Source organism: Salvelinus sp. IW2-2015, linkage group LG6.1 (assembly GCF_002910315.2).
Source record: "Salvelinus sp. IW2-2015 linkage group LG6.1, ASM291031v2, whole genome shotgun sequence".
Taxonomy (NCBI): domain Eukaryota; kingdom Metazoa; phylum Chordata; class Actinopteri; order Salmoniformes; family Salmonidae; genus Salvelinus; species Salvelinus sp. IW2-2015.
Genome location: NC_036845.1, coordinates 7,971,857 through 7,985,741, shown reverse-complemented (window position 1 = coordinate 7,985,741; position 13,885 = coordinate 7,971,857). Strand labels below are relative to the sequence as shown.

The window sequence follows — 13,885 nt, the reverse complement described above, 5'->3', positions numbered from 1 at the left end:
TCTGAACTTTTGCATGGACCTGCCCGCGCGTCGTGAGTTTGGATTGTGTACTGAACACGCGAACAAAAACGAGGTATTTGGACATAAACGATGGACTTTATGGAACAAATCAAACATTTATTGTGGAACTGGGATTCCTGGGAGTGCATTCTGATGAAGATCATCAAAGGTAAGTGAATATTTATAATGCTATTCTGACATCTGTTGACTCCACAACATGGCGGATATCTTTATGGTTGTTTTGGGCTCTGAGCGCTGTACTCAGATTATAGCATGGTGTGCTTTTTCCGTAAAGTTTTTTTGAAATCTGACACAGCGGTTGCATTAAGGAGAGGTTTATCTAAAGTTCCATGTATAATACTTGTATCTTTTATCAATGTTTATTATGAGTATTTCTGTAAATTGATGTGGCTCTCTGCAAAATCACCGGATGTTTTGGAGGCAAAACATTACTGAACATAACGCGCCAATGTAAACTGAGATTTTTGGATATAAATATGAACTTTATCGAACAAAACATACATGTATTGTGTAACATGAAGTCCTATGAGTGTCATCTGATGAAGATCATCAAAGGTTAGTGATTCATTTTATCTCTATTTATGATTTTTGTGACTCCTCTCTTTGGTTGGAAAAATGGCTGTGTTTTTCTGTGAATAGGTGCTGACCTAACATAATGATATYTTGTGCTTTCGTCGTAAAGCCTTTTTGAAATCAGACACTGTGGTGGGATTAACAACAAGTTTATCTTTAAAATTGTGTAAAATACTTGTATGTCTGAGGAATTTTAATTATGAGATTTCTGTTGTTTTGAATTTGGCGCCCTGCACTTTCACTGGCTGTTGACATATCGATCCCGTTAACGGGATCCCAGCCATTAGAAGTTAACTAAAACTCAACAAGCTACCATTATGGAACGCACCCCCAAAACCAAACAATCCCTCAGTTCCTTAGTCCCTTCAAACCAGAACAAACCACAAGCAAAAAGACCCACGGACGGTGTCTATATATAGATCAAATAGAGGCTGATCCATCGGCTCTGTGCATTCCTCTGGGAAGAATCCCCCCTGAGCGGAGCCTGAAGCTCCCATACCTCCTCCCTGCCACACACATCARATCGGCCCCAGCCTCCAACCCCAACAATCCCCTTTGAATGGCCGAGATCTTTCCCTGCAGCTCCCTACTGAGATCAATCCAGAGAGGAGACAAACATTTCTCCAATAGGAGCAGACTGGTTAATTGCGCAGCAGGGACCCGGGTAGCACCCTTTCAMGCCACCGCACCGCAGAACATTGTCCCCTTACGGGACTCAGGGACTGCCATTGGGCACTCACAAAAGGATGACATCATTCAAATTTGACTACACAARAAAACCAGCCGCCCGCAAGCTGCACTCACTGTACTTCTACTTGCACTGGTCACCCAAGCTGTAAGGCCAGGCCAAGGCCAGCTAGCTGCTGGTGGCGCACCCACACCCACACATACCCACACACTGGGAACCTGCTCACTCAAACTATATAATGCTCTACTCTGGTATAGGCCTACCTACTACAATACAAGAAGTCAGCAGCAGAATCAGTTTATTAAAAGTGAGTGCTGAGAAACGGTGAGAAAGATTTGATTTCAGAGATTTCACATAGCTGTACATTGTGTTCCAGTATAATTAGGTGTTTCTGGAGAGAAGCCAAGATCAGGCCTCATTCCAATGGCGCTGCTCTGCTCTCTACTCTGGACTTAGTCATTACTGCTATTTGAATTAAGCCAGTTGTCTGTCTGCATTTCCTCCAATGGTTGCCTTTTCAAAATGTAACAAGTTAGAGATGAATTGAATGTATATGCTGAGAGTGTGGGAGTACAGTTGCATCTCTTTTTTCCTGTTGACAGAAAGCACTTTCCTTGTGTCTCCATCTCTCCCCCTTTCTTTTCCCCTCTCTTTTCCCTCCTCTCTCTGTGAACACTAGTTCCACTTGAGAGAAATCTGAGCTGTCCTACTTTCCTGTACGAGAGAGAGAGTTGAGAGAGAGAGAGGGAGAGGCAGAGAGATAGAGTTGAGAGAGAGGGAGGGAGGAAGAGAGACACAGGGCAGAGAGAAAAGCAGAAAGTTGAGAGTGAGAGAAGCTGCCCTCTTCTCAGTTTAGAGCGCAAGAGAGTTGTGCGGGAGAGAGGCCTGCTCTGCCCTGCAGTGGAGGATTCCATGCAGTCTCCATGACCTACATGAGTCTAGCTGAAGCTTGGCGGGCCCGCTGAGACACTCTACTCAGGCCAGATGAACTAACAGCTTGCAGCAACACATTCCACCCTGTCAAGACTCCATCCTGGACACAGAGCAGGGCAGTTCACATTCCCTCCAGTAAAGTCATACAATGATGAATCAACTGGTCTTTTCTCACACGTTCAATATGGGCTACACACACACTTCTATATATAGACGGCTATTGTATAATGTTCTCAGACTAAAACTGTGGCCCATGCYGGAACTTTGGGAACATATRCATGCTTGACACTGGTGAAAAACTATKCATGTGTGTTTATTACAGAGGATCACATTAAAATACTGAAAATCATYGAWTAATTTCCCCAAAGAKAGAGTGAAAATCATCAGTCTACATAATGAGTATAATGAACAGAAATAGGTCATACTAACCATAACAAAACAGCAAATCTCTAAAACAGGGACACGATCAGGGACTCACTCACATATGATAGAGCAGGGTTCCCAAATGGCGGCCCGGCCTGCCGGCCCAATTCAAATCAAATGTTATTTGTCACATGCTTCCTAAACAACAGGTGTGGACTACTGGACTGCTTACTTACGGACCCTTCCCAACAAAGCAGAGAGAAAGAAAATAGTTAAACATGTAATAATAAAAGTAATAATAGATACATAATGAGTAATAATAACTTGGCTGTACAAGGACTACCATTCCCTAGTTGATGTGCAGGGGTACGAGGTAAGAGGTAGATATGTACATATAATTAAGAATAAAGTGACAGATAGTAAACAGTAGCAGCAGCGTATGTGAATCAAAACATTTAGTGCAAAAAGGGTCAATGCCAGATAGTTAAATAGTTAATCAACTAGCTACCCGGACTAACTATTTAGCAGTCTAATGGCTTGGGGGTAGAAGCTGTTCCGGGTTCTTTTGGTTCCAGACTTGGTGCAGAAGGTACCGCTTGCTGTACGGTAGCAGAGAGAACAGTCTACGACCTGGGTGGCTGGAGTCTGACAATTTTTAGGGCCTTCCTCTGACACCAACTGGTATAGAGGTTCTGGATGGCAGGGAGCTCGGCACCAGTGATGTACTGGGCAGTATGCACTACCCTCTGTAGCGCCTTGCGGTCGGATGCCAAGCAGTTGTCAAACCAAGCGGTGATGCAGCCAGTCAAGATGCGCTCAATGGTGCAGTTGCAGAACTTTTTGAAGATCTGAGAGCCCGTGCCAAATCTTTTCAGCCTCCTGAGGGGGAAGAGGRGTTGTCGTGCCCTCTTCACAACTGTGTTGGTGTGTTTCGATCATGATAGATCCTTAGTGATGTGGACACTGAGGAACTTGAAGCTCTCGACCCGCTCCACTACAGCCAAGTCGATGTGAATGGGGGCGTGCTCGGCTCTCCATGGTCAGCTCCTTTGTCTTGCTGACGTTGAGGGAGAGGTTGTTGCATTCCTATAGGCTGTCTCATCGTTGTCGGTGATCAGGCCTACCACCATCGTGTCTGCAAACTTAATGTAAATGTTGCGAGTCGTGCGCGGACACACAATCGTGGGTGAACAGGGAGTACAGGAGGGGACAAAGCACACACCCCTGAAGGGCCACGTGTTCAGTGTCAGTGTTGCGGATGTGTTGCCTACCCTCACCACCTGCAGGCGACCCGTCAAGAAGTCCAGGATCCAGTTGCAGAGGGAGGTGTTCGGTCCCAGGGTCCTTAGCTTAGTGATTAGAAAGAAATCGACCCACAGCTGAATCTAGTTGATGATCCCTGTGCTATAGTAATGAACAGGCCTGTACTAAGTGGGGGAATTGTTCTGGCTTGTAACTTTACCTGCTAAGAGAACTCACCGTGTCTATCTCAGTTAAGCTAACATGACACAGCTAACCAGGGTATCGTCTAGCAGTCTGTAAATAAGAGACATAAAACACAGAGGGACAGGTGTGTTACTTAGTTTGACCTGTGACCTGGCAGGCTCAGTGTACAGAGTGAGGTACCTTAACGTCCTTCTCCCAATGGGGAACCACAGCCAGCCAGTTTGTCCAGCTAAGCCTACATCATAGCAGTTAGTGTTTAGCATAGCCTATACTAGCATGGTCTAGCATAGCCTAACCCCCTCCAATTCATATCTGGACCTCAAAGCATATCATTGTTCCCCTCTAATCAGGGACCGATTTAAACCTGGGACACCATGTTGGTGCAATTAATTATCAGGTAAGTAGAACAGAAAACCAGCAGTAGTCTAGCCTGACGACTCACACTAAATTCTTCCGCTGCTCTGTCGTTCACTACCTACTTTAGTAGTAATTTCATTGTAATTGTTTGTGGTGACGATCATCGATTGGATCATCTTTAACCAATCAGAGTATCAAAGCCAATTACGAATTTTCCAACCGTGTTCTGGCTCAGGCCCAACCGATAGGTTTCTGGACCAATCAGAGAAGGCCGAGGAGGTACTCAGGGACGCATTGCGGAGAAGAAAATAACATCCGTAGGCGTGGCATAGCGTTTGGCTAAAGCAGTAGTCCGGACCTCGGGTAAGATTTAAATACCCTTTGCCTAGCCTAATATAGCGTAGCATAGCATCTCTCAGTTCCCCAGAACTTAACACACAAAGCAGAGCAAGGCAGGGCTGTCGATAAAACAGTCACAGATTTTTGTCACTGAGTGACTGGTGCACTGGCCAAGTAATCCAAGCAGCAGGTCGAGGCTTGTCTTGCTGGGTAAGTGGAGGGTTAAATATGGCCTGACACATGAGATGTTCCAGAATAAACCACAAGCTCCCTGGCACGCCTCCAACAAGCATTTGTTAACAACACAGTTGCAATTTGTATCTCAAGAGTGCTGCCAGTCAGCGTGCAACACATAGATATACACAGACACGCACGTACACACACGTACGCAGGCACCAATTTAAGACCTGCAAGTGAACAGCATGCTTACTTCACCCACGTATGAGATTAGATACTGAGCTACAGTACAGCAGCCTCTCCTCTCCAGTACCTCTGCCTGCAACGTGCRTCAATTAATTAAATTGAACCCAAACAATTCTCTTTGGGGGGGTTGAGAAAGATCTAGTCAGAGCCGAGCCAGCTGAAAGTCCTACAAGCAGTTGCAGGAGGAATGTTCTCTCCCAGCAGCAGCACAGAATGCCTAGTGCTGACTGGTCCCATGTAATCCTTCCATGTTCCGTTTGGGAACATTCTTTGGGAAAGAGAAACAATAAGCATGCATTGCTTCCATACACGGGGCTCTGAACAATTATGGGCCGTGTTTACATGATACTTTGCCTAAGTTCAAAATGGGACTCTATTGCCTACACAGTGCACAACTTTTCTTCCTATGGGCCGTGATCAATAGTAGTGCACTATAAAGGAAATAGGGTGCCATTTGGCCTGTACACTAAGTCAGCCCGCTGTGGGATCTGGGATGTGCTGCTTCACTGTTGGTGTGGTTTAAGAGCATGTTAAAACAGACTCCCTCTAGTCTAAGCGAGGCAGCACATTTCTGGCACTGGTCACTTTGATCTCCAACTCAGCGTTGCAGAACACATTAACCTGAAATTCTGTTCCAACGCAATTAACCTAAACACTCAGACGAGCCAACATCAGCAATATACCAACATTTTATTTACAGTGGAAAAGSGTGAACTCTGACCCAAACTCAGGCATTCCTGAATCACCAGCAGCCAAGTATGATGCTCAGCTGTGGAGGTGATAGAATGCTGCACATCCCTACTAACATGTAGTGACTTTACTGTGACATTGATGAGTGGCCTCATATGCTCTGCCATGGAATTTACAACATTTACAATTATGCACATTATATTCATTCTATGTTCTAAATAGCCAATTTTTACATTCCATACACAGCCATCACTGTTCATGTGAATCCAAACAATGTGGGTGACATCAAGTGGAGACTCCTTTCGCAATGTTAAGTTCTTCCACTATGCCACCGATGTCAAGTTCTCCCTCTATGCCACCAATGTTAAGTTCTTCCACTATGCCACCAATGTTAAGTTCTTCCACTATGCCACCAATGTTAAGTTCTTCCACTATGCACCAATGTAAGTTCTTCCCTATGCCACCAATGTTAAGTTCTTCCACTATGCCACCAATGTTAAGTTCTTCCACTATGCCACAATGTTAAGTTCTTCACTATGCGCACCAATGTTAAGTTCTTCCACTATGCCACCAATGTTAAGTTCTTCCACTATGCCACCAATGTCAAGTTCTCCCTCTATGCCACCAATGTTAAGTTTGCCCTTTATGCCAACAGTGTCAAGTTCTCCCACTATGGCACCAATGCCAAGTTCTCCCACTATGCCACCAATGTTAAGTTCACCCTCTATGCCACCAATGTCACTCACTAACTGACTGAGTGGCTGGCTACTATTCCAAGCCTCTTACCTCACCATGCGTAAATATGCATCGCCACAGTAATGAGCTCAGAGGCTATTAACCATATTGCTCATCTCTCTCTCCACACACTCCTTCTCCTTTCAGTGTGCGTGCCAGCTGCTGAGTTCACAGAACGATTTAAAAGGATAACGCGTTGCACACAAGGGAAGAGGCGGAGGGAGGGGATGGGATCGGGAGGTGAACCTGTGTCACCGGTGTGTCAACTTAACAACAGTCTAATTGAAACAGAAAGGAGGCTAAGCTACGGAGGACTAGGCACCAGGCATGACAGTGCAGTTTACTAACCCAGTAATAGGGCTGCAGCACAGTTGTGTCACATGCGGTGTCGCTGGCGTGCTTAGACTTGTCCCTGCTGGTGTGTGGTATGGGCTGGAACCCAGAGTCTGACTGCATGGTGATGGAGGCCCTTAGACTCTGTGCTGTGAGAGTTAGGTGGGTCGCATCCAACTTGCCTCTTAGGACTGATGACTTACTACAGAGCAGACATGACAGACAGAGACGGACAGACAGACAGGACTGGGACGGAGGGCGCTCAAGGTACAGACAGTACATTCAGATCTGCAGCTCCTGTCCAACCAGTGCCAACCCATGGAGAACTCACATCAGATCAGCATACATCCACTAATTACAGAGAACATTGTGTCCAGATCAGCTGAAGACACAACCCTAGGGACAGGGTGTCCAGGTCAGTCAGGCTGGCAGCATCAGGACCAGTTAGTATAGTGACTACTGGTTGGTCAAAACCCTCCATCTCCGGGCCTCCCGGGTGGCGCAGTGGTCTAAGGCAGTGCTAGCTGTGACACCAGAGATTCTGGGTTCGAGCCCAGGCTCTGTCACAGCCGGCCGCGACCGGGAGGCCCAGGGGGCGGCGCACAATTGGCCCAGCGTCGTCCGGGTTAGGGAGGGTTTGGCCWGCAGGGATATCCTTGTCTCATTGCGCACTAGCGACTCCTGTGGCGGGCCGGGCGCAGTGCACGCTGACCAGGTTGCTAGGTGTACGATGTTTCCTCCGACACATTGGTGCGGCTGGCTTCCGGGTTGGATGTGCATTGTGTCAAGAAGCAGTGTGGCTTGGTTGGGTTGTGTTTCGGAGGACGCATGGCTCTCGACCTTCGTCTCTCCCGAGTCTGTACGGGAGTTGCAGCGAAGAGACAAGACAGTAACTACTACCAATTGGATACCACGAAAAAGGGGGTAAAATAAGAARATTTCWATTAAAAAAACTCRATCTTCAGRCCAGTTAACAGATCATGAAAAACCCTACGCCACCAGGGTTGTCAAAACCAGCCAGTGAACATCCGTCCGTCCATAACGAAACAAGTCTGTTATTTGTTAACACTACCATTTTAAGAGCACGGCTGGGGTGAGACACAGAGAGAGAGAGCTAGGTCATTGACTGAGACTTTGGGGGGGAGGCAAATGAAAATCATATGGGCATCGTGTAACAGACTGCGCAGTGATCCCTGACAGGCCAGCCGGCAGCGCAGCGTTCGCGTGCCTCCAATGCGCGGGGGCTGGGGAAGAGGAATGGGAGCCTGTCAGAAAGCGCCCAGAGGTTGGAAAATTCTGTAAACAGCTAAACTTCTCACCAGCCCTACTCCGCCAGCCAGCCAGGCCTCCAGGGTCGGCATGCAGGCAGGCAGAAAGACGGACAAACAGACAGAGACGATTCTAGAGGACAGGCACTGCATGCTGGGAGAGCAAAGCAGAGCCAGCTGTGGAGCATGGCCCATCTCTACGACCCCCAACCTCATATGTGCACACACACAGATGCACAAATGCGCGTACACGTACACACACACACACACACACACACACACACACACACACACACACACACACACACACACACAGACAAACTCACACACAGGTTTTTAGGCAACATATGTCTTTATCTCAGTATCGTGGGCCAATCACAAACCGGAAAAACATGCTTTAGAACTGCTTTACAAAAGCTGCATGTTCTAGCCAAAGGTACATAGTACCAAATAAATATATGGTTATTTTCCATCTCCAGCTCCCTGCATCTACAGACTACAGCTCATGCTGCCAGTTCTTACAGACCAGACCTGGGTTCAAATAGTATTTGTCTAATGTCAAATACTTTCATTGAGCCTGCCTGAAGTGCCAGATTGGCGGTCTTGCACTTTCCACGGGTTCCATTGAGCCAAGCAAGCTCTATCAAGCAGCTAAAAGTATTTGAAAGAAATACAATAATACAATTTGAACCCAGGGTCTGCTAATACAGGCTCTGAACCCCAGAGCCATAAAAGTTGAGTCAGGATTAGCCAGGGACATATTTATTCGAAATATACATCCCTTTTACAGTAATCTCGGCTCTGCTATAGTAATGATTAAGAGTGACTCTCTTCCAAGAAAGAGTTCACTGCAGCCTTCCCATTTCTTTCAACTAAGGTGGGGTAGTGGGCGTGGCCAATGGCATGGGCTCCAACCAAACATTTTTAAAGGCCGTCCTCTTGGCCGCAGAGGCGAAATGTTGCAGTTCTAAAGCTAGTTTCCTTCAATTCTACAAAATTTGCCATGGCTTATGCCATGCTCTTATGTTATCTGAGTGACTCAAACATTATAACAAAATCAATGGGGGCCATGCCATGATATTTTTTGAATTTTAGATTCTCCCTGTCTAGTTTTTATTTTGGTGATTTTAGTTCTCAAAGATGTTCTTATTTAAAAACATATAGGTCCATTATCTTTTCTACATACTTTAAATCTGGTTTTAGTTGTTTAAGTTTACACTAAAAACGTTTTACCATCCCGAAAATGTATTTTTAATAAAACAAAAAAACATACAGTACCAGTCAAAAGTTTGGACACACCTACTCATTCAAGGGTTTTTCTTTATTTTTACCATTTTCTACATTGTAGAATAATAGTGAAGACATCAAAACTATGAAATAACACATATGGAATCATGTAGTAACCCAATTTTTTTTAAATCAAAATATATTTTATATTCTATATTCTTCAAAGTAGTCACCTTTCGCTTTGATGACAGCTTTGCACACTCTTGGCATTCTCTCAACCAGCTTCATGAGGAATGCTTTTCCAATAGTCTTGAAGGAGTACCCACATATGCTGAGCACTTGTTGGCTGCATTTCTTTCACTCTGTGGTCAATCTCATCCTAAACCATCTCAATTGGGTTGAGGTCGGGTGATTGTGGAGACCAGCTCAACTAATGCAGCACTCCATCCCTCTCCTTCTTGGTCAAACAACCCTGGGGGTGTGTTTTGGGTCATTGTCCAGTTGAAAACCAAATGATAGTCCCACTAAGCGCAAACCAGATGGGATGGCGTATCGCTGCAGAATGCTGTGGCAGCTATGTTGATTAAGTGTGCCTTGAATTCTAAATAAATCACAGACAGTGTCACCAGCAAAGCATCACCACACCATCACACCTCCTCCTCCATGCTTCACGGTGGGAACCACACATGCAGAGATCATCCGTTCACCTACTCTGCGTCTCACAAAGACACAGCGGTTGGAACCAAAAATCTAAAATTTGGAATAATCAGACCAAAGGATATATTTCCACCGGTCTAATGTCCATTGCTGGTGTTTCTTGGRCCAAGCAATTCTCTTCTTCTTATTGGTGCCCTTTAGTAGTGGTTTCTTTTCAGCAATTTGACCATGAAGGCCTGATTCACGCAGTCTCCGCTGAACAGTTGATGTTGAGATGTGTCTGTGACTTGAACTCTGTGAAGCATTTATTTGGGCTGCAATCTAAGGTGCAGTTAACTCTAGTGAACTTATCCTCTGCAGCAGAGGTAACTCTGGGTCTTTCTTTCCTGTGGCGGTCCTCATGAGAGCCAGTTTCAATAAAGCGCTTGATGGTTTTTACGACTGCACTTGAAGAAACTTTCAAAGTTATTGACATTTTCCAGATTGATTGACCTTCATGTCTTAAAGTAATGATGACTGTTGTTTCTCTTTACTTATTTGAGCTGTTCTTGCCATAATATGGACTTGGTGTTTCACCAAATAGGGCTCTCTTCTGTATACCCTACCTTGTCACAACACAACTGATTGGCTCAAACGCATTAAGAAGGAAAGAAATCCCACAAATGAACTTATAACAAGGCACACCTGTTAATTTAAACACATTCCAGGTGACTACTTCATGAAGCTGGTTGAGAGAATGRCAAGAGTGTGCAAAGGTGTCATCAAGGCAAAGGGTGGCTACTTTGAAGAATCTAAAATATATTTAGATTGATTTAACCAACCAAATGGTTACTACATGATTCCATATGTGTTATTTCATAGTTTTGATGTCTTCACTATTATTCTACAATGTAGTAAAAATAGTAGAAATAAAGGAAAACCCTTGAATGAGTAGGTGTGTCCAAACTTTTGACTGGTACTGTATTTTGGAGTGGCGGCAACGATTCAGCAGAGGCAACCCGTCACTGCTAAATGAATATAGGGGAAACACTGATTCTGATTAGAGATAACGACCGTGGGAGAAATAAACCAAACTGCTGTGGTACTGTAAGATGTACGACACCATACTTTAGTGGCCCTTTTCAAGAACAATCTTCATGGTTAGCTAAGCTARCATAGTAAGGAGTGAAGAGAAGGGTCTCTGACTTACGTATGTGCCTGAGGGCTGACACGGAGGTAAGGACCCAGGGCTGAGGACAGGAGAGCCGGAGAGCTCGGGAAAGGGGTTGGGGATGGCTGGCAGAGAGGACGTCCGGAGCTGCTGCTCCTCTTCTTGCAGTCTCCTGAGAATCACAACATTCAGGGAGGACATTAACAAAGTGGGGGACAAACACACACAGACAGACTGAAAAAGCTGTTGTGAAGCAGATGAATGCAGATCATGAGAACATGAGGACAGTCTCCCCTGATATAAACCCAATGCTTTGTGGCTGAGTATGAATAATGAATAATCCATGGTTTCACAGTGAGAGAGACTGCTGCCGAGCCGGGGCCTCATGCCCATTTCTCTCTGATCACTGCACTGTGAGCTGATTCTTTCTGCCACACCACAGGACGACTGCCAGCGTTTGAGGAGCTACTAATTACATGCAATATTCATCAAACCATTATTTCATGCAGTTTCAAGAGCAAAGTGCCCATTTCATGACCTGCTGCAAGAGCAACAGCCTGTTCATTCACTGTCTGCCTGTCAATAAGAAACCGACTAGGTCTGCATCCCCAATGGCACCCTATTATTCCATTTATAGTGCCTTACTTTTGAACAGGGTTTATAGGGCTCTGGTCAAAAGTAGTACACTATGTAGGGAATAGGATGCCATTTGGGATGGAGCCCCTGACTGTCAATCAGAAACAGACTGGAGGTTGGCTTGGCTTTATCAGACGACTAGCATCTGAAGTGAACTGCAGCAGCCAGGCAGATAGCCATCATTAGCATCTCTCTACATTTTCTCCAAACCCAGGCGGGTAGGGGAGTTCAAAAGGAGAAGTGTTTGATGCAGTTCCATGTGAGGCAGGAGCAGGGTGCTATTCGGAGGTCAGGACTGAATAATAAACTGAACCGTATCATTTCAATCTGACAGAATACACCAACGATACAGCTCATTACCAGCCAGTGCCAAACTTTCTCTAGGGATCCAAAATAATGGATGCTACAACTCTGACAGACTGGTTTAGATTGCATTAAGACCGGAGGTGAATAAAAGTTCCTCTCAGCTTATGGGAGTAGTTGACACTCTGTTTCTAGAATTAAAGAGAATTATAACTTGGTCTCCCCCTCTGCTAAGCTATGTTAGGACAAGGGGAAAGTGGCAGGGGGAGAATGGGTCACACAGAGATTGCGGCTAGGCAAAACTATGAACTATAATAAGCACATATACCTGTCCTCACAGAGAATACTGAGAACATGGTCCCTTGTTTAGATGTAGAAGACTTGTATCTATCAGGTGTGTGTGTGCTCACTAACAGCATGCCAGACAAACAACTGTGTCCAGTAAGTGCTGTGTGTGTGTGTGTGTGTGTGTGTGTGTGTGTGTGTGTGTGTGTGTGTGTGTGTGTGTGTGTGTGTGTGTGTGTGTGTGTGTGTGTGTGTGTGTGTGTGTGTGTGTGTGTGTGTGTGTGTGTGTGTGTGTGGTGTGTGTGTGTAATGTGCGCGTGCCAACACAGTAGACATACCTGACGGCGAGGATGTGCATGGGCTGGGAGCGTCGGAGTCTCTGTTTGGGGAGGTGGTGCTGTGCTGCAGCTCGCTGTTGAGGTGTGGGTGTGGGGAGGCATGGGGGCGCTGCGGTGGTGGTCGCGGTGCACATGCACCTGGCCGTTGTGCTGCAGGAGGGGAACCGATTCAGACTGCACGCTGCTGCATGTGGAGTACAGGCTCTCGAACGAGGAGTTCATGTCATTCACCAGTGCCTCCAGGTCCACATCATCTTCTGTAGGGGGAGGAGGAAGAGACAGGGAGAGAGAGAGTCTGTGTGAGTGATTGTGTATGTGTGTTTATATCATACGCACATCCCAAAAATCTCTAGGGCACCAGGTTGACCTCTACTGTTCACGTGCTTTATTCCTGCATGTAGGTTACATGTGTAAGAATCTAATTCTCTCAATACTCCATGCACACCCGTCATCACCAACCAGTCAGGCAGTGTAGCTGCACACACACAAAAACCCTAACATGACGTAGCTTAATCATCATCACCAACCAGTTAGGCAGTGAAGCTAATTCACCTGTTGAAACACTCCCTAAGTTAACTACATGTTAAATGTTATCAAGGCTCTCTGTATCTCTGGGGAAGACTAGAGTACAAGCCGAGACCTGTAGTCTCAATACTCCCATCCTTCAGCATAATCACTACTGGCCTCAGGGTAAGAGATCAAACCAGGCCATTGGTTAAGAGGCACAGAGGTCACTCCCAGTGAGCCAATGGTGGATGGAAGTTTTGACAGTTCAGAGTTATGTCCCAAATGGCACCCTATTCCCTATATAGTTCACAAGGTAAGGAATAGTGTGCCATTTGGGACGTATTGTTAGTTTCATTACTGTGGGGGAGTGTCTGCAGGGCATGTCATCTCCTAATAATCATAATCTCTGAGACAATGGACAGCCAGTAATAGAAAACTACTGATATTTTCTCAAGTTTCCCSTTTAATTKCCCATTGCTATACTGCAGTTACCTATTTCACCACTAGATGCTGCTCAAACTCTACCATGCAATTCAGGGCTTTGGATGTCCACTTTGGCAATTAGAATGTTCTGCACTGTATGCTATTGTTACCTGGCTGGGCCGAGGTAAGT

The 13,885-nt window shown here is 45.6% G+C and overlaps 1 pseudogene; it reads right to left on the bottom strand.

Moving 5' to 3' along the window:
* The window catches only part of LOC111964971 (growth factor receptor-bound protein 10-like), a 98,056-nt pseudogene that overhangs the window by 20,304 nt on the left and 63,867 nt on the right, over positions 1-13,885 (bottom strand).